Genomic DNA, 22,425 nt, shown 5'->3' on the forward strand with positions numbered 1-22,425 from the left:
TACTACTCCCTCCCCTCCCATATATATATATATATATATATATATATATATATATATATATATATATGTGGGGGGGGGCACCGCTAGAACACACCAAGTCTTCTCTTACCCATGTGCGGTGCCCCCCTCCATAGTTACACACCTCGGTCATATCGTCGTAGTGCTTAGGCGAAGCCCTGCGCCGGTAACTTCATCATCACCGTCGCCATGCCATCGTGTTGACGAAACTCTCCCTCGTCCTCAACTGGATCAAGAGCTCGAGGGACGTCATCGTGCTGAACATGTGCTGAACACGGAGGTGTCGTACGTTCGGTACTTGGATCGGTTGGATCGTGAAGACGTTCGACTACATCAACCGTGTTACTAAACGCTTCCGCTTTCGGTCTACGAGGGCACGTGGACACACTCTCCCCACTCGTTGCTATGCTTCTCCTAGATAGATCTTGCATGATCGTAGGATTTTTTTGAAATACTACGTTCCCCAATAGTGGCATTAGAGCTAGGTCTATGCGTAGATGTTATATGCACGAGTAGAACACAATGAGTTGTGGGCGATAATAGTCATACTGCTTACCAGCAGCGTCTTACTTTGATTCGTTGGTATTTTGGATGAAGCGGCCCGGACCGACATTACATGATCGCGTTCATGAGACTGGTTCTACCGACGTGCTTCGCACACAGGTGGCTGGCGGGTATCTGTTTCTCCAACTTTAGTTGAATCGAGTTTGACTACGACCGGTCCTTGTTGAAGGTTAAAACATCACACTTGACGAAAAATCATTGTGGTTTTGATGCGTATGTAAGAACGGTTCTTGCTAGAAGCCCGTAGCAGCCACGTAAAACTTGCAACAACAAAGTAGAGGACGTCTAACTTGTTTTTGCAGGGCATGTTGTGATGTGATATGGTCAAGACGTGATGAGATATAATTGGTTGTCCGAGATGATCATGTTTTGTTAAAGTTATCGGTAACTAGAAGGAGCCTTATGGTTTTCTGTTTATCGCATAAGATGCAAGCGCCATATAATTGCTTTACTTTATCGCTATGCGATAGCAATAGTTGCAAAAGAAATAGTTGGCGAGACGACTATGTGACGACACATTGATAAAGATCAAGATGATGGAGATCATGGTGTCATGCCGGTGATGATGGAGATCATGACGGTACATTGGAGATGGAGATCAAAGGCACAAGATGATGATGGCCATATCATGTCACATATTTTGATTGCATGTGATGTTTATCTTTTATGCATCTTATTTTGCTTAGTACAGCGGTAGCATTATAAGATGATCCCTCACTAAATTTCAAGGTATAAGTGTTCTCCCTGAGTATGCACTGTTGCTACAGTTTGTCGTGCCGAGACACCAGATGATGATCAGGTGTGATAAGCTCTACGTTCACATACAACGGGTGCAAGCCAGTTTTGCACATGCAGAATACTGGGGTTAAACTTGACGAGCCTAGCATATGCAGATATGGCCTCGGAACACTGAGACCGAAAGGTCGAATGTGAATCATATAGTAGATATGATCAACATAGAGATGTCCACCATTGAAAACTACTCCATCTCACGTGATGATCAGACATGGTTTAGTTGATATGGATCACGTGATCATTTAGATGACAAGAGGGATGTCTATCTAAGTGGGAGTTCTTGAGTAATATGATTAATTGAACTTAAATTTATCATGAACTTAGTCCTGATAGTATTTGCATATCTATGTTGTAGATCAATAGCTCACGTATAGCTCCCCTGTTTTATTTTTGATATGTTCCTAGAGAAAACTAAGTTGAAAGATGATAGTAGCAATGATGCGGAGTGGGTCCGTAATCTGAGGATTATCCTCATTGCTGCATAGAAGAATTATGTCCTTGATGAACTTCTAGGTGACAGACCTATTGCATGAGCAGATGCAGACGGTATGAACGTTTGACAAGCTCGGTATGATGACTACTTGATAGTTTAGTGCACCATGCTTTACGGCTTAGAACCGGGACTTCAAAAATCTTTTGAACACCATGGAGCATATGAGAGCTGAAAATGATATTTTAGACTCATGCCCGTGTTAAGAGGTATGAGACCTCTGACAAGTACTTTCCCTACAAGATGGAGGAGAATAGCTTAACTAGTCAGCATGTGCTAAGAATGTCTGGGTACTACAATTGCTTGAATCAAGTGGGAGTTAATCTTCCAGATAATATAGTGATTGACAGAGTTCAATAGTCACTATCACCAAGTTACTAAAACTTCGTGATGAACTATAATATGCAAGGGATGATGAAAACGATTCCCAAGCTCTTCGCGATGCTGAAAGCACAAGTGCACCTTGGGTGATTTTCGTAATTAATGTCCACATATCTCTTGTTGGACTAACGTTTTCATCTAGTATATTTCAGATGAGTTCAACAAATGGAGTGGCATGGACAAGAGGATGTGGAACCCCTGCAAGAGGCTAAGAACAAAGGATTGGCATAAGCTCAAAAGCTCAAGACTCTACATTTTCATTTCAGTGATCCAAGATCACATTGAGTCCTTAGGAAAGCCAATACTATTAAAAGGGGATGAGGTGTTGCTTAATGGCTTGCTTGCTCAAAGTACTTAGTGATATGCTACAAATCCCTCAACCACTTTCTTATTTCCACATATGTCCCAAACCAAAAGTCAAACTCGGCCCTACCGATTTGATCTATCCGGCGCCACCGAGTTCACTTGACATAGTCACAGCCAGAAGCCCTAATCAGTTCGGTCTCACCGATGGGATCTTGATCTTACCGAGATGGACTTGCAAACTCTCTGGTTCCTGTTGCAATTATTTCGGTCTTACCGAGATTTGTAATCGGCCTCACCGAGTTTGCTTGACCAACTCTCTAGTTAGCTTATTACCAAAATTGGTCCCACCGAGTTTGTGCAATCGGTCAAACCAAGATGAGCTTTTACCCTAACCCTAGCACATCGGTCCCACCGAGTTGATCATGTCGATCCCACCGAAATGCCTAACGGTCACATTATGAACTAAATCAGTCTGACCGAGTTTTCTGATTCGGTCCCATCGAGTTTGGTAAATTGTGTGTAACAGTTGGATTTTGTGTGGAGGCTATATATACCCCTCCACTCACTCTTCATTCGTGAGGAGAGCCATCAAAATGTGCCTACGCTTCCAGCATACATTCTCTGAGAGAGAACCACCTCCTCATGTGTTGAGATCAAGATATTCCATTCCAACCACATAAATCTTGATCTCTAGCCTTCCCCAAGTTGCTTTCCACTCAAATCATCTTTCCACCAAATCCAAATCCATGAGAGAGAGTTGAGTGTTGGGGAGACTATCATTTGAAGCACAAGAGCAAGGAGTTCATCATCAACACACCATCTATTACCTTTTGGAGAGTGGTGTCTCCTAGATTGGTTATGTGTCACTTGGGAGCCTCCGTCAAGATTGTGGAGTTGAACCAAGGAGTTTGTACGGGCAAGGGGATCGCCTACTTCGTGAAGATCTACCCTAGTGAGGCAAGTCCTTCGTGGGCGATGGCCATGGTGGGATAGACAAGGTTGCTTGTTCGTGGACCCTTCGTGGGTGGAGCCCTCCGTGGACTCGCACAACCGTTACCCTTCGTGGGTTGCAGTCTCCATCAACGTGGATGTACGATAGCAACACCTATCGGAACCACGGAAAAAATCCTTGTGTCTCCAATTGCGTTTGCACACTCCAATCCCATCCCTTTACATTCACGCAAATTGCATGCTTTACTTTCCACTGCTCATATAGTCTTGTCATGCTTGCTTGATATGTGTTGTGAATGTTTAAACTTGTGCTAAAACTCCACCTTAACTTGAAGAAATTAAAAATTGCTACTTTTCTTTGCTAAGAGTCTATTCACCCCCATCTAGACACCTCTTCTCGATCCTTTCAATTGGTATAAGAGCTTTGGTCTCCATTGCTTTGGTTTAAACACCATTGGAGGAAGATGGCTGAGTCTACCTTGGGGAGTCTTTGACATAGAGTGCCTATACTTGATGAGAGTACTTTCATGAGTGGAAAAATGAGATGCTTGTGATTTTCAATGAATATCATTTCAGCAAGTATATTACTAGCCCTTGTGCACCTCATGTTGATCCTTTGCATCCTACCCTTGATGAGTTCATTGACATGATCCGAAACCTTAGAACTGTTAATCTTATCACTAGAGGTTTGCCTAGAAACTTGATTGGTTGCTTGCCTACTCTTGATTGTGCTTACACTATATGGGGATTTCTTGAGGAACGATTTCCAAACTATTCCTTGCAAAACATAGATGAAATTCTTCATAAGTCTATTGCTTTAAGTAAGATGAATTCCAATGATCCTAAGTTTGGTGATTGTCTATTTGAGCTTACTAATCTTATGCGTGCCAAAGGAGATGTTGGAATCATTAGCAATATCATCTCCGAAGCCATTAGAATTCATAAAGATGATTATTGTGATGATCATTTATCTAATGAATCGCTCTCTCTAGTAATTGATCCCTCACAAGACGATGTTGAACATGGATACTATGATGAGGATGATGATAGTGACTTTGATCTCGATGACTCTATGAGACACTTTGGTCTTATGGCTAATCTTCGCAGCTACATGGCTGGAGGAAAGGAATGGGTCCTTGATAGTGGATGTACCGGTGACATGACTGGAGATAAGGATATGTTTTGTGAGCTTGCTGAAAACGAAGGCCCTCGAAAGTATGTCACTTTTGGTGATAACGCAAAGGGTAAGGTGGTTGGCCTTGGTAAGGTGCCCATCTCACATGATAGCTTCATACAAAATGTTATGCTCGTTGAATCTCTTGGGTACAATCTACTTTCCGTATCTAGATTTGCTGACTTTGGATTAAATGTCCTATTCACTGATGTAGATTACCAAGTGCTTCGTAGAGATAATCATAATATGGTATTTACCGGTATTCGCAGAGGTGATCTTTACATTGTTGATTTCACTAAAAAGGCTCAACCTAGAACTTGCTTAATTGCTAAATGTTCTAAAGGATGGTTGTGGCATAGAAGGTTAGGTCATCTGGGCATGCGAAATCTTGATAAGCTAATTAAAGGTGATCATATCCTTGGAGTAAAAGATGTTATATTTGACAAGGATAGATTGTGCAGTGCTTGTCAAGCAGGAAAACAAGTTGGAGGAAGTCACCCCGTGAAGAACATCATGACCACGAGAAGACCGCTCGAGCTACTTCATATGGATCTTTTTGGTCCCAATGCCTACAAGAGTCTTGGTGGAAACTCATTTGGTCTAGTCATAGTCGATGATTTTTCAAGATTTACGTGGGTGTTCTTTCTTGATGATAAATCGCAGGTCCAAAAGATCTTCAAGAACTTCACTAGGAAGGCCCAAAATCAATTTCAAGTGAAGATCAAGAAGGTTCCCAACAACAACGGAACAGAGTTCAAGAATGCAAATGTGGATACCTTTCTTAACGAAGAGAGGATTTCAGACGAGTTCTCGGCTACGTACACACCTCAACAAAATGGATTTGTTGAGAGGAAGAACCGGACTCTTATTGAGATGGCGAGAACGATGCTTGATGAATACAAGACTCCAAAACACTTTTGGGCAGAAGCGGTTGAGACGGCTTGTCATGCAACAAATTGCTTGTATCTTCACAAGCTACTCGGCATGACAACATACGAGCTCCTCACCAGTAACAAACCCCAAGTTGGATACTTTCGAGTATTCGGCTCAAAGTTCTACATTCTTGATAAGCATCGTCGTTCTAAATTTGCTCCTAAATCTCATGAAGGTTTCCTACTTGGTTATGGCTCAAACTCTCACACTTACCGTGTCTACAACAATTTCACCTGAAAGGTTGAAGAGACGGTAGATGTGAAGTTTGATGAATCTAACGGCTCGCAAGTAGAGCAATTGCCAATTGATGTAGGAGACAAAGACCCTTCGTAAGCAATCCAAGACTTGTCTATTGGCAAGATTCATCCAACGGAGGTGAAGGAGAGTACCTCGTCCGTCCAAGTGGAAGCTTCTACCTCACGACAAGGTGAACCAAGAGTTGATATGGAAGCATCCACAAGTGGGACACACCAAGATGAAGAAAACGAGGAAGTACACCAAGATGAACCTCATCAACCTCCTTCTCCACCATGACAACAGAAGGACAACGTCAACAATGAAGAAGGACAAGAAGAAGGACAAGATGATGAAGAAGATGTTGCACCCTGACCCAAGCTAAAGTTCTCATGAGTTCGAGCAAGAGTTTCAAGAGACCATCCCATCGAGCAAATCTTCAATGATATCCAAACCGGGAGAATCACTCGCTCTAAAACTCGTTTGGCTAATTTTTGTGAACCTTATTCATTCATCTCTAGAATTGAACCTATGAAGGTTGAAGAAGCATTGGAAGATCTGGATTGGATAAATGCCATGCATGAAGAGCTACACAACTTTGAGAGAAACCAAGTGTGGACATTGGTCGAGAAGCCCGACAACAACCACAACATCATCGGTACCAAATGGGTGTTTCACAACAAGCAAGACGAAGATGGACAATTCGTTCGCAACAAAGCACGTCTCGTCACCCAAGGCTACACTCAAGTCGATGGTATGGACTATGGTGAGACATATGCCCCCGTTGCTAGACTTGAGTCCATCCGCATCTCACTTGCCTATGCTAATCACCATGATACCACCTTGTACCAAATGTACATTAAAAGTTATTTTTTAAATCGTGAAATTGAGGAGGAAGTTTATGTCAAACAACCTCCCGGCTTTGTTAATCCTAAGAAACCCGATCATGTTTACAAACTTCACAAAGCTCTTTATGGTCTTAAACAAGCTCCTAGAGCGTGGTATAAATGCTTGACCAAGTTCCTTATTGAGAAAGGCTTTGAGATTGGAAAGATTGATTCTACTCTTTTTCCAAAAAGGGTTAATGGTGAATTATTTGTGTGCCAAATTTATGTTGATGATATCATATTTGGTTCGACTAACCCTCATTTTAGTGAAAAGTTTGGAAAGGTAATGTCGAAGAAGTTTGAGATGTCTATGATGAGTAAACTCAAGTTCTTTCTTGGTTTGCAAATCAAGCAAACTAAGGAAGTCACCTTTGTTTCTCAAACAAAGTATACCAAGGACTTATTCAAGAAGTTCAACATGCAAGAAAGCAAAGGTATGAAAACACCCATGCCTACTAGTGGGCATCTTGACTTGACTAAGGATGCCAAATCAGTTGACCAAAAGGTTTACCGATCTATGATTGGTTCATTGTTATATCTGTGTGCCTCCCGTCCCGATATTATGCTAAGTGTGTGCATGTGTGCACGATATCAAACGGCCCCCAAAGAATGTCATCTTAAGGCTGTGAAAAGGATAGTGAGATACTTAATCCATACACCAAATTTTGGCATTTGGTATCCTAAGAGGTCTTCTTTTGATCTTGTTGGCTACTCTGATTCGGACTATCCCGGTGACAAGGTTGACAGAAAGTCCACTTCCGGTACTTGTAAATTTATTGGTAGATCTCTTTGTGTCTTGGTCCTCCAAGAAACAAAACTTGGTATCCTTATCCATCACCGAAGCGGAACACATTGCGGCCGGTTCATGTTGTGCTCAATTACTTTGGATGACCCAAACTCTTAAGGATTATGGGATCAATGTGAAACATGTTCCATTGCTTTGTGACAATGAAAGTGCTATTAAGATTGCTCATAATCCCGTGCAACATTCTTGAACTAAGCATATTGAAGTTCGTTATCATTTCATTCGAGATCATGTTGCTAAAGGGGACATTGATCTTAAGCATGTTCATACCGATAAGCAATTGGCGGATATATTCGCCAAACCGCTTGATGAGAAAGTATTTTTCCGTTTGAGAGGTGAATTGAACATCATTGATGCTTCAAACATGGAGTAGAAACTCCATTTGGATACATGCAAGGCATGAGCCTTTGACTAATCCTTGATACTTCTCTTATCATGATGATCATTTGTCTTGGATATATTTGCACCCTTGCATGCTATCTAACTCTTGTAGCTACTTGGGCGAATCTAAATCTATGAGATTGCAACTCACTCACATCTTGAGCAATCTCTACATCACCAAGTCTCTACACCATGGTGGTTGAAGACAAGGAAGCACAAAATCCTTCAACATATCCTTTGACGATTTCATTTGGTATCAAATTTCATGGCTGTCATTTTGGATACACAAGTGCTCTTCCTTGCAATACTAACCCACGTAGGTAGAGGAACTCAAACTACAAGTGGTGCTCCCAACTCTTGATGAGGTACCTCACCCTTGAGAATCCCACACAAGTTCAACTACATGATCAAGTTCAACACCACCACCCAAGGTATGTTGTTCCATCTTAATACAAGATGAGAATACATCAAATGCTTAAACGAAAAATGGTAACCCCATTTTGAGCTTAAACGATGAGTATGACCTATGATCAAGTGACCTCACTTGACTCCTAAGTCAATATACTCTAACATACTCCCTTCGTTCCAAAATAGACAACTCAACTTTGTACTAACTTAGTACAAAGTTGAGTCATCTATTTTGGAACGGAGGGAGTAGGTGACTTTGTCACCGACCAATTCTAGATGAAGTTCTCTAGTGTTTCTATGTGTTCTTGGATTTGTCTCTTGCATACTTGTTTCCCTTCTTATATAAAAGAAACTTCATCTAGATTTCTTTTATTTGTTATGTTTTGCATTCCCTGCATCTAATTCATTGCAAATCCTTCAGTTAATTCCTTGCAAATCTTTGTGAGATCTTATTTTCCTAGTGAGCTGAGGTGAAAAAATGTTGTCTCTGTGTTGAACTCAGACACACCGGATTTCTACTTTTGGTCAAACCGAACCATCTCGGTGCCACCGAAGTAAGCAACTCGGTGTTACCGATTTCAATGCTGAGAAGACTCTTTGCCACTTGCATCCTGAATATTTGTTCCAGATCCACTCGATGATTCTTGTCCTCTACCAGCATCACATTCTATTTGCTGCTTTGCTCTGCGACTCAAGGACCAAACCTATTTTGACTCACAATCCAGAAGATCCCTTCTTGGAAATTGATGTCAAAGGGGGAGAGAGAGGTCACATCAAAGCTTAATCACTTCAACAGGGGGAGAGTAATTCAAAGGGGGAGAATGTTTATCAAACGGAGAAAGAGCCCCAGATGCTTGTTATTCAAGAGGACAGAAGTCACATGTCTTTAGAGGGGAAAGACATGTTAGTTTGTGTTATGTTTTTGTGCTCTGATTTGTTTTGCTCTGATTTTCTTTTCCCTATATTCTCCCATTGTCCAATATAAGATTCAGGCGGGGGGGGGGGGAAGACTTCTAGGGAAGGAAATCTTTGAATTCATTGCATATCTTTACGTTTGGGGACATGTCTATATCCAATAGGAGTACCTAGTACTCACTCTCTACATGTCATCCCAATCTTGGTATTCTTGTGGTTTGCAGTTCTTGCTCTGTTTAATAGATGTATCTGTGTTATCTAACCTTGTTTACTCAGGTTCATCTCTTCCTAAGCCAGCTTAAGACAACAAGGTAAGTATATGCATCACATTCATGTGCATGATGACCTCTTGCTGATGTACATATTGTTTGCAAGAAGGAATCATGAACATGAAGTTACAATTTCTATATTCACATCATTTGCTCTGATGCATATAGCCAAGATACATGTAACTCATTGCTTGCTCTGTCATGCTTATGCACTCACCTGCTCTTATACTCTATATTTACATGATTGCATACATGTAGGGGGAGCCTATGCATGTTACATGTCTTTCCAAAGGTTTACCTGCTATTCTTTATATCTCCATCTAAAGCTTTGATGTATGTTGACATAAATTACAAAAAAGAGGGAGATTGAAAGCACAAGTGCTCGCTGGATGATTTTGGTAATTAATGTCAACATATCTCTTGTTGGACTAATGTTTTCATCTAGTATAATTCAGATGAGTTCAACAAATGGAGTGGCGTGGATAAAGAGGATGTGGAACCCCTGCAAGAGGCTAAGAATAAAGGACTGGCATAAGCTCAAAAGCTCAAGACTCTACATGTTCATTTCAGTGATCCAAGATCACATTGTGTCCTTAGGAAAGCCAATACTATTAAAAGGGGATGAGGTGTTGCTTAATGGCTTACTTGCTCAAAGTGCTTAGTGATATGCTCCAAAGCCCTCAACCACTTTCTCATTTCCACATATGTCCCAAATGAAAAGTCAAACTCGGCCCTACCGATTTGATCTATCCGGCGCCACTGAGTTCGCTTGACATAGCCACTGCCAGAAACCCTAACCAGTTCGGTCTCACCGATGGGATCTCGGTCTCACCGAGATGGGCTTGCAAACTCTCTGGTTCCTGTTGCAATTATTTCGGTCTTACCAAGATTTGTAGTCGGCCTCACCGAGTTTGCTTAACCAACTCTCTGGTTAGCTTATTACCAAAATCGGTCCCACCGAGTTTGTGTAATCGGTCAAACCGAGATGATGTTTTACCCTAACCCTAGCACATCGGTCCCACCAAAATGCCTAAACTAAATCGGTCTGACCGAGTTTTCTGATTCGGTCCCACCGAGTTTGGTAAATTGTGTGTAATGGTTAGATTTTGTGTGGAGGCTATATATACCCCTCCACCCACTCTTCATTCGTGAGGAGAGCCATCAGAACGTGCCTACACTTCCAGCATAAATTTTCTGAGAGAGAACCACCTACTCATGTGTTGAGATCAAGATATTCCATTCCAACCACGTAAATCTTGATCTCTAGCCTTCCCCAAGTTGCTTCCCACTCAAATCATCTTTCCACCAAATCCAAATCCATGAGAGAGAGTTGAGTGTTGGGGAGACTATCATTTGAAGCACAAGAGCAAGGAGTTCATCATCAACATACCATCTATTACCTTTTGGAGAGTGTTGTCTTATGGATTGGTTAGGTGTCACTAGGGAGCCTCCGTCAAGATTGTGGAGTTGAACCAAGGAGTTTGTACAGGCAAGGGGATCGCCTACTTCGTGAAGATCTACCCTAGTGAGGCAAGTCCTTCATGGGCGATGGCCATGGTGGGATAGACAAGGTTGCTTCTTCATGGACCCTTCGTGGGTGGAGCGCTCCGTGGATTCGCGCAACCGTTACCCTTCGTGGGTTGAAGTCTCCATCAATATGGATGTACGATAGCACCACCTATCGGAACCACAGAAAAAAATCCTCGTGTCTCCAATTGCGTTTGCACAGTCCAATCCCATCCCTTTACATTCTCGCAAATTGCATGCTTTACTTTCCACTACTCATATACTCTTGTCATGCTTGCTTGATATGTATTGTGAATGTTTAAACTTCTGCTAAAACTCCACCTTAACTTGAGGAAATTAAAAATTGCTACTTTTCTTTGCTAAGAGTCTATTCACCCCCCTCTAGACACCTCTTCTCGATCATTTGAATTGGTATCAGAGCTTTGGTATCCATTGCTTTGGTTTAAACACCATTGGGGGAAGATGGATGAGTCTACGTTGGGGAGTCTTAGACATAGAGTGCCTATATTTGATGGAGAGTACTTTCATGAGTGGAAAAATGAGATGCTTGTTATTTTCAATGAATATCATTTGAGCAAGTATATTACTAGCCCTTGTGCACCTCATGTTGATCCTTTGCATCCTACCCTTGATGAGTCCATTGACATGATCCGAAACCTTAGAACTGTTAATCTTATCACTAGAGGTTTGCCTAGAAACTTGATTGGTTGCTTGCCTACTCTTGATTTTTCTTACACTATATGGGGATTTCTTGAGGAACGATTTCCAAACTATTCCTTGCAAAACTTAGATGAAATTCTTCATAAGTCTGTTGCTTTAAGTAAGATGAATTCCAATGATCCTAAGTTTGGTGATTGTCTATTCGAGCTTACTAATCTTATGCATGCCAAAGGAGATATTGGAATCATTAGCAATATCATCTCCGAAGCCATTAGAATTCATAAAGATAATTATTGTGATGATCATTTATCTAATGAATCGCTCTCTCCAGGAATTGATCCATCACAAGACGATGTTGAACATGGATACTATGATGAGGATGATGATAGTGACTTTGATCTTGATGAGTCTATGAGACACTTTGGTCTTATGGCTAATCTTCGCGGCTACATGGCTGGAGGAAAGGAATGGGTCCTTGATAGTGGATGTACCGATGACATGGCCGGAGATAAGGATATGTTTCGTGAGCTTGCTGAAAACGAGGGCCCTCGAAAAGTCTCGAAACGATGGCCCACCTTAACTTGAAGAAATTAAAGTTGCTACTTTTCTTTGCTAAGAGTCTATTCACCCCCCCTCTACACACCTCTTCTTGATCCTTTCAGATGCTGAAATCAACAAAGGTATAAATCAAGAAATAGCATCAAGTGTGATGGTTAACAAGACCACTAGTTTCAAAAAAAGGCAGGGGAAAGAAAGGGGACTTCAAAAATGGCAAGCAAGTTGTCACTCCCGTGAAGAAGCCCAAAGCTAGACCCAAGCCTGAAACTGAGTGCTTCTACTGCAAAGGAAATGGTCACTGGAAGCGGAACTGCCCCAAATACTTGGCGGATAAGAAGGATGGCAAAGTGAACAAAGGTATATTTGATATACATGTTATTGATGTGTACTTTACTAGTGTTCATAGTAGCCCCTCGATATTTGATACTAGTTCAGTTGCAAAGATTTGTAACTCGAAAGAAGAGTTGCAAGATGAACTGATACTAGTTGAGGGCGAGGTGACGATGTGTGTTGGAAGTGATTCCAAGGTTGATAAGATCACCATCGCACACTCCCTTTACCTTCGGTATTAGTGTTGAACCTAAAATAAATGTTATTTGGTGTTTGCGTTGAGCATAATATGATTGGATCATGTTTATTGCAATACGGTTATTCATTTAAGTCAAAGAATAATTCTTATTCTGTTTACATGAATAAAACCTTCTGTGGTCATACACCCAAGGTAAATGGTTTATTGAATCTCGATCGTAGTGATACACATATTCATAATATTGATGCCAAAAGATGCAAAGTTGATAATGATAGTGCAACATAGTGGCACTGCCGTTTAGGTCATATTGGTGTAACACGCATAAAGAAACTCCATGCTGATAGACTTTTGGAATCACTTGATTATGAATCATTTGATGCTTGCGAACCATGCCTCATGGGCCAGATGACTAAGACTCCGTTCTTCGGAACAATGGAGCGAGCTACTGACTTATTGGAAATAATACATACGGATGTATGCGGTCCGATGAGTATTGAGGCTCACGGCGGGTATCGTTATTTTCTGACTTCACATATGATTTGAGCAGATATGGGTATATCTACTTAATGAAACACAAGTCTGAAACATTTGAAAAGTTCAAAGAATTTTAGAGTGAAGTGGAGAATCATCGTAACGAGAAAATAAAAGTTTCTACGATCTGATCGCTGAGGCGAATATTTGAGTTATGAGTTTGGCCTTCATTTAAAACAATGTGGAATAGTTTCACAACTCACGCCACCTGGAACACCACATCATAATGGTGTGTCCGGACATCGTAATCGTACTTTATTAGATATGGTGCCATCTATGATGTCTCTTACCGATTTACCACTATCATTTTGGGGTTATGCATTAGAGACAGCTGCATTCACTTTAAATAGGGCACCGTCTAAATCCGTTGAGACGACACCATATGAACTGTGGTTTGACAAGAAACCTAAGCTGTCGTTTCTTAAAGTTTGGGGTTGCAATGCTTATGTGAAAAAAGTTTCAAACTGATAAGCTCGAACCCAAATGGGAGAAGTGCGTCTTCATAGGATACCCAAAAGAAACTTTTGGGTACACCTATCACAGATCCGAAGGCAAGATATTTGTTGCTGAGAATGGATCCTTTCTAGAGAAGGAGTTTACATCGAAAGAAGTGTGTGCGAGGAAAGTAGAACTTGATGAGGTAGTTGTACCTTCTCTCGAATTGGAAAATGCACTACAAAAAAGACACATCCGTGACATTTTGGCCGAACGAAAAAAATTCTGTCATACATATGACACTTCTATGACGATAATTGTGACAAAACCCGGTATCATCATGGATGTGGTGGGCTCCTACTTCTATGACAAAAAATCATGACAGAAAATGGGCTTTTCGTCCTGGGCGGGCCGGAGACGCAGCTGCATGACATTCTTTGGGCCGTCCATGACGGAAAATACCGTGGTAGAAGCGAGGGCGAGGAAAATTTCGGAGAGTTCCCGGTTACGGTGGGAGGTAGGGGGCCGAGCGATGCGCGTTTCTCTCATACACGTACGCGCGTGTGTGCCAGGCGTTGGCTCTAACTGAACCCAAGCGAGGCGTTGGGTTCTAACTGAACCCGAGCGATTGCACTGCAGGCTACACGTTACTGAACCCGAGCGATCGATCGATGGCTGTTAACTGAACCCGATCGAGCGATTCCTTCGCTACTACCGCTAACTGAAGCCGATCGACGCTGCCTCTGGGATGAACAGTGAGCGTTGCGGGGGGGGGGGGTTCGATGAACAGTGAGCGGTGGCATTGCCTCTGGATGAACAGGACCCCGTGGTGTGGTGGAGGGCTGGATGAATAGTAGACGGTGGAGGGGTGCCCGTGGAGGGGTGGTTGAACAGGACCCCGTGGTGTGGAGGGCTGGATGAACAGTAGACGATGGAGGGGTGCCCGTGGAGGGGTGGTTGAACAGTAGCCGGTGGAGTAGCACGCGGTGGAGGCTGGATGAACAGGAGCCCGTGGAGGCTGGAGGAGGTCGACGGTGGAGATGAACAGTATCCCGTGGAGTCCCGTTTTGCGGTACGCCACACCCCTCCCGATGAACAGGACCCCCGTTTCGACCGTAGGAGGTCCATTTCGTCCGTTTTGCGGTACGCCACACCCCTCCCGATCAACATGACCCCCGTTTCGATCGTGGGAGGTCCGTTTCATCCGTTTTGCGGTACGCCACACCCCTCCCGATCAACAGGACCTTCGTTTCGACCGTAGGAGGTCCGTTTCGTCCGTTTTGCGGTACGCCAGACCCCTCCCGATGAACAGCATCCCATTTCGAACGTGGCCGGTCGAACACAAGGCCGTTTCCTCCGTTCTGCGGTACGCCAGGCCTTGTTTCCATCGCATGTTCCGTCCAAGCCCTCCCGATGAACACGACCACGCATTCCATTCTGACCCAGCCGGTTGGCTCCCACGCGTTCCGTTGCCTCCCGATGAACACGACGCATTCCGTTGCCTCCCCATGAGCACGACGCATTCTGTTGCCTCCCCATGAACACGACGACGATGTTGTTTCTCCGTTCTGACCCAGCCATGTCAACGAGCCCTCGGCGTATGTATGCGCGAGTAGGCGTTTGAGACCCCGCCCGTATGTACACATACGTGGCCGTATTTTCTTTCTTGCACCCTGGCCGCTGTACGTACGTGTACATGCTACGTGCGCGCCTCTACTACGACACGTGCGTGCCTCTACATCCACCAGTATATATGTACGTACACGTTCGCGACTAGAATGACAATGCTACGTACGCTTCGACCAGGTGGGTCCCGACTGTCAGGCACTTCCTTGCCTGCGAAGATGTAGTTGGTGGGTCTCAGCAGTCAGGGGGGCGAATCGTTTTTTTGCCCGGACGCACTTCCTTGCGTGCGAAGATGTAGCTGGTGGGTCCCAGCAGTCAGGGGCAAACGTTTTTTTTGCGAAATACAGTGGCCCGTCCGGTGGGTCCCTGCTGTCAGGTGGAGGAATAATTATTTTGCACGTAATAAGGAGGCACTTCCTTGCTGCGGCCGTGGACCCAGCTGTCAGCCTCTCCACGTACAGTCCACGTCCGATGGAAGCCGTTCCTTGACCACGTTGACCACGCCGCGCCGAGAGCACCAGGGCGGTGGACGACGGCGAGGCCTAGGAAGGGGACGACACGGAGCCGGGGAAGACGCGGCAGTGGATGCCCACGTGTAGAGGAGTACGAGGGTTCACTGGTTCGCTGCGGTGTGAGGCTGCCGTCGCCGCAGAATAACAGGGGGTGTGGGTGAGTAGAGGGATGGCCTGGCCAGCAGTGGGAGTAGTAGGGGGCGGTGAGGCCTCCGCCGCATCGTAGCCAGCCACGGGAGGCAGGAGCACGAGGCACGACCGGCGTTGGTTTTGGCGGCTGGAGCAAGAAGACCAGAGGTTGAAGAAGCACTACGGCCGTTGGATGGACATCGTACGGTCACTGGAGCTAGAATCGTGCATATTGACTAAGTTGACAAAGCCCTCCGTCCCCGTCAACTAAGTAGGCCCACAAGTCAGCCTGCCACTATACTGGGTCCCAGCTAACAGGGGGAATATTCATTTTTTTGTGCGTAATAAGGAGACACTTCCTTGCGTGCGAAGATATAGCTGGTGGGTCCGAGCTATCAGTGGCAGTAACGTTTTTTTCGCGAAATACAGAGGCCCTTTCGGTGGGTCCTTGATGTCAGGTGGAGGAATCATTATTTTGCGCGTAATTAGGAGGCATTTCCTTGCATGCGGCCGTGGACCCAGCTGTCGGCCTCTCCACGTACAGTCCACTTCAGATGCATGTCGGTCGTTGACCACGTTGACCAGGCCGCGCCGAGAGCACCAGGGCGGTGGACGACGGTGAGGCCTAGGAAGGGAACGACACGGAGGCAGGGAAGACTCGGCAGTTGTTTCCCACGCGGAGGGGAGTACGACTGTACGAGGGTTTACTGGTTCGTCTGCTGTCGTCGGAGAATAACAGCAGGTGTGGGTGAGTAGAGGGATGGCTAGGCCAGCGATGGGAGTACGGTGGGGCGGTGAGGCCTGCGCGGCTGCATAGCCGGCCGCGGGGAGGAGGGAGCAGGCAGTCCCGTCGGCGCTTGTTTGAGCGGCTGGAGTAGGAAGAGCAGAGATTGAGGAAGCACGACGGCCGTTCGATGGACATCCAACTGTCACTGCTTGTGTGTCAACCTTTTTTTAGGAAAGCCTCAAATCTGTGGAAAACAGCATACAGCCCATCTGCCATTATTTCTAATAATTTACAACCCATTTGGTAATTCTTAAGGTTTTTTTGGAGCCCGTATTCTTTTTGTTAGCATTACAGCCCATATTGTGGCCACGGTTAAAAAATTATACGAAATTTTGCATATTTTGGTGCGGTCCGAACTGTTTTTACTCCCGAAATTTCGACTCACATTCAAACTGATTTTATAAATAAATGTATATCAATATAAAATCCAACAAATTCTCCACGCATAAAAATTAATGTAATTTAAAATCTCGAAATGAAAAAAAGATATTTGAAACTAATTGCCGGTTTGATGTGTTTTAAAAATGTACAACCCATTTCTCATTACTGATAGGCCATTTTCTTGGCCAGCCGAATGAAGCTCTCCTCGTCTTGAAAGATTTGCAGCCCAACAGGCCTGACAAAGCGACTTACTTGGCAAATAACAAAAAAACTGGGCTGTGGCCGTGGACCCAGCTGTCAGCCTCTCCACGTACAGTACTCTTCCGATGGAAGTCGGTCGTTGACCACATTGACCACGCCGCGCCGAGAGCACCAAGGTGGTGGACGACGGCGAGGCCTAGGAAGGGGACGACGCGGAGCCGGGGAAGACGCGGCAGTGGATGCCCACACAGAGAGGAGTACGAGGGTTCACTGGTTCGGCTACGGCGTGAGGCTGCCGTCGTCGCAGAACAACAGGGGGTGTGGGTGAGTAGAGGGATACCCTGGGCCAGCGGTGGGAGTAGTAGGGGGCGGTGAGGCCTCCGCGGCATCACAGCCGGCCACGAGAGGCAGGAGCACGCGGCACGACCGGCGCTGCTTTGGGCGGCTGGAGCAAGAAGAACAGAGGTTGAAGAAGCACTATGGCCGTTGGATGGACATCATACGGTCACTGGAGCTAGAATCGTTCATATTGACTAAGTTGAAAAAGCCCTCCGTCCTCGTCAACTTAGTAGGCCCACAAGTCAGCCACCCACTATGCTGGGTCCCAGGTAGCAGGGGTATTCATTTTTTGGTGCGTAATAAGAAGGCACTTCCTTGCGTGCGAAGATATAGCTGGTGGGTCCGACCTGTCAGCGGGGGGAACGTTTTTTTCGTGAAATATAGAAGCCCTTCCCATGTACAGTGCACGTACAGTGCGTAATAAGGAGGAACTTTCCTTGCGTGCGACCATGGACCTCGTGGATCCCAGCCGTCAGGCTCTCCACGTACAGTCCTCTTCCGATGACTCTCGTATGTTGACCACGCCGCGCCGAGTGCACCGAGGCGGTGGACAACGGCGAGGCCCCAGACTGGAACGACCCGGAGATTGGGGAAGACGCGGCAGTGGAGTTGCAGACGGAGAGGAGTGGGAAACTTGACTGGTTCGGGTGCGGGGTGGGCCTACACTCGGCACAGAATAACAGGACGTGCGGAGTGGAGGGATGACCTGGCCGTCGGCAGGGTAGCGTTTCGCTGAGGAGCGCAAAACAACGCGGTTGGACGCCGAAGGCTGCAGCAGGCGGTTTCGGCAGCGCTGGGGGAAGAAGACGAGAGATTGAAGAAGAATGCCGGCCGTTGGATGTAAATCCAACTCCTTCTTAGGCTTCGACCTACTGGCCCACATGTCAGCCAGTCCATTTGTTTTTAGTCCATTTGGTGGGCTGGGTGAAACAATGATGTAGCATCTATGCAGCCCGTTTAAATCCCATTTGCATTTTTCCCGAAATCCGCAGACTTGCTGGGCTGGGTGAAAAATATCATGTTGGGCTAGACGAAGAAATGTTATAAAAACATAAACACATGATTGCACGTCAGTAAAATCTTTGCAAGCTTATGTACGCAATCACTAGGAGTTAACTTGCCATGTTATATATAAACAATTATTATTATTATTCTGTAAGAACTTTCAACTTACGAAATAAAATATCATTTTAATTTGATGAGTTAATAGTACGTGGGGTATTATTCCTTTTTAGGCTAGACGTGGGACAATTGAGTTGGTTCTAGGGGAAAGTACTGGGAGAAAACTCAGTTTACATCGAAAAAGAAAGTGGGAGAAAATTCAGAAACCTGCTGGGTCCACCTGAGGAGGGGAATATGTTGGGAGGAAGGAGATTCAAAGCATGGCAGCCGAGTGAACTAGTTTTTTTATGGACAAGTGAACTAGTTTACATACATAAGCAAATAGCCACTAAAAAAAGCAATCAGGTTAATGGGTTCTTAAAAGAAATATTTCGGATAAAACAGATAATTACGACACATAGGCTAATGCATGAAACACTCAGATGATAAAGGTGCTTATAAACAGATAAAGTACAACATCTAGACCTTCCTGGCACGCTTGATCATGACGCTGCGGCTGTCCGTGTACTCGTCGGTTACGGGAAGCAGACACGCCCTCATGTCCAAGATATGCCTGTACATGTCGTGGCATGCGTATGCGTCCTTGGCCGCGTAGGTTATGTAGGCTAGATTCAGAGGTACCTCCCACGTGTTCAGGTCGTCTTCTTTCATGTTGGCGTATCAGGGGTCGATGATGGTCTCAGCGAGGTCAACCAGGGAGTCCTTCTCCTGCCCGTTGCTGATGATCTTGTATTGCTTCTGGATGTCGACAAGCTTGTTGCACCAGAGGGCCGAATCGTCGCGTTCTTCCTTCTCTCCACCGTAGCGAAGGTGCAGTCGGCGCTGCCGATGAAACGGGCGAATGCTCCAGAACCTGGTGCAGCCATAGGACTGAGGCGAGGCAGAGCTTCACCGAGTCCGTATCGTTGGTGTACATCACATTCAACTTGGTGTAGCCATAGGACTGAACGGCGAACTCAAAGGGGAACTCCTTGCTGAAGTCCATATCCAGCAGGCTCACCCCTCGGATCGCCATCGGAGTCTCTTTGAGTGAACGAGTGTGTAGGCGGCGGCAGCAGTTTGTTTTTCAGCTCTTGGGGAACTGGATTCAACAGTAAGCTGAGTGTGTACAAGCGACAACAGTTACTACCCTCCCTCGTCCGCTGCACGCCCGGCAGAAGATGCACCCTCGGCCACACGTCGGTTCACGAGCGGGTCTGTATTGGTACTATAATAACAGGAGTTAGTGGTCACTTTACTTAAATTTAATTAGCTTTAATAGAAATTTATACTTAAAACAAGCAATGCATTCGCTCGTTCTATCAGTGCCACAGGATCAACATGCACAACAATTAGAATTATTATTCTCAGGAGGCACACGATCAGCACATTTGTCGCACTTTCACAAAGATAATACTACCAAGTTTGAACTGTTTGTTATGGTTGTTGTCCTCTGCATCATCATGCCGTGTTTCTCAGCTTGCAAGATTCAGAACCAACAAATAAGATCCAAATAATAAGTACAACAAAGATGCCTACACATCTCATTGATTCCCAGCTTGCAAGATTCAGAACAAACAAATAAGATCCAAATAATAAGTACAACAAAGATGCCTACACACCTCATTGATTCCCAGCTTGCAAGATTCAGAACCAACAAATAAGATTCAAATAATAAGTACAACAAAGATGCCTACACATCTCACTGATTCCCAGCTTGCAAGATTCAGAACCAACCCATTAGAGCCTTTTGATAAAGTGAATATCGGGATTAAATCCATCTTGGCTAGCCATGTCATACAATCGAAGAACTTGGCGAATGCTCTTGACCGTCACAACATCTGTAGTTGAGTATTCCTGTTTGCACAACGCAGATAATAAAGAGCATGATTACTATAATACAGGCAGTACTGGAAGTCAACCTGCATCTCCACTCGATGATTCAATTCATGCCACTTTTTCTGCAGTTCACCTGAAATGAAGCAAATATTGCATCATTCAGCTACGGCTCATCTTGCAAAGGCTAATAAAATGTTGCATGAGATTACCAGCAGAATTTGACGGAGATTTTGGAAACTCCAATCACCATTTTGTGCAGTTCCACCAAAATTGAGAGATGTTGCCCATGTAACATTTTAGTTGAACTGCAGAAGACACTCATTCCAAAAAAGTGTTTTGTGCAGTTCACCAAAAGGTCACAATAGCAACAAGGTGAAATGGATATCCCTATCTGCACAAAAAGATAGAAAGTAAACAGTTGCTGGTCAATAAGAATATACGAAACATATACAAAATGAAAAGAAGCATCTTAATTATGTTCATGGCAATCACGCAAGGACAGTAGAAATTTTAAAACGTCAGCAATGCTTTACCAGAAGCATTACGATCAACAATGAGATTCCTCAAATATGGGATTACTTTAGTGGTGGCATTGCTTGTTTACCAGACACAGTAAATCAACAGCAGCTAAAGAGTTGGTTTAAGGGCATGGGACCGTGGGGATACCAGGGCACTCAGCAGCGTAAAGGAGCAACTTACTTATCATACTGGGGAAAACAGCAAGAGTGCCATTTGTAACATAGTTCAATTGCATCTTATCACTGGAGGCATTAGATTAACAATAACACTGGTTAGACATGTCCCTAAGGTAATAGTGTGATCGCTTCATTTTACATGCGCCCTTACATTAACAACAGCAAAAGGTTTGTATAAGGACATGGGACAGTGGACGCATCAGCACAATGTACCTACAAGGAGGCATAAAGTGGTGATGCCGAGTTTGTTCATGCTATGTGAGGGCAGCAAACCTAATCCTGGAGACCTTGTACTATGTGAGGGCAGCAAATCTAATCCTGGAGACCTTTTACTATGTGAGGGCAGCAAATCTAATCCTGAGACCTTTTACTATGTGAGGGCAGCAAATCTAATCCTGGAGACCTTTTACTATGTGAGGGCAGCAAATCTAATCCTGAGACCTTTTACTATGTGAGGGCAGGAAATCTAATCCTGAGACCTTTTACTATGTGAGGGCAGCAAATCTAATCCTGGAGACCTTTTACTATGTGATGGCAGCAAATCTAATCCTGGACATACTCTGTTGACTTGTCCACCAGCCACCACTTTCTATCCTTTTTTCAACCAATAATAGATATGTTCCTTATCCAGTTTGTACTGCGTTTTCCCATTATTTCCCTTTTCAACCAAGAGACCGGTTGGGTATCCGGTCTCTACTACTTTCACCACATTATTTCCTCTTTGAATCAAGTCCTAGATTCATGCTACAACTTCCCCCCTTTCTTCGTTGTTTGAACAAAGCCCTAGATTCGAATGCATGAAGTAGCTTTACCTCTAATAATACTAAAAATTTAGGTGGCTTCGGAAGAGCTGATGGGAGTAGGAAAAGATAAACATGCAGACATGTGGGGAGCTGGGGCAGTAGAGCAAGGCCGCTTTCGAAGAACTTATACCCGAGGGTCACCGGGATGTCGGCGGCGGCAGGTCGGATCTGTGGACAATACGGCAGGGAGGAAGAAGGGTCGGAGGAGCTCCTGAGCCGGCGCTGTGTTGGAGAGAACGGCACGGGTAGAGGATCGGGCCC

The sequence above is a fragment of the Triticum aestivum genome, chromosome 1D, assembly GCF_018294505.1.
Source record: "Triticum aestivum cultivar Chinese Spring chromosome 1D, IWGSC CS RefSeq v2.1, whole genome shotgun sequence".
Taxonomy (NCBI): Eukaryota; Viridiplantae; Streptophyta; class Magnoliopsida; order Poales; family Poaceae; genus Triticum; species Triticum aestivum.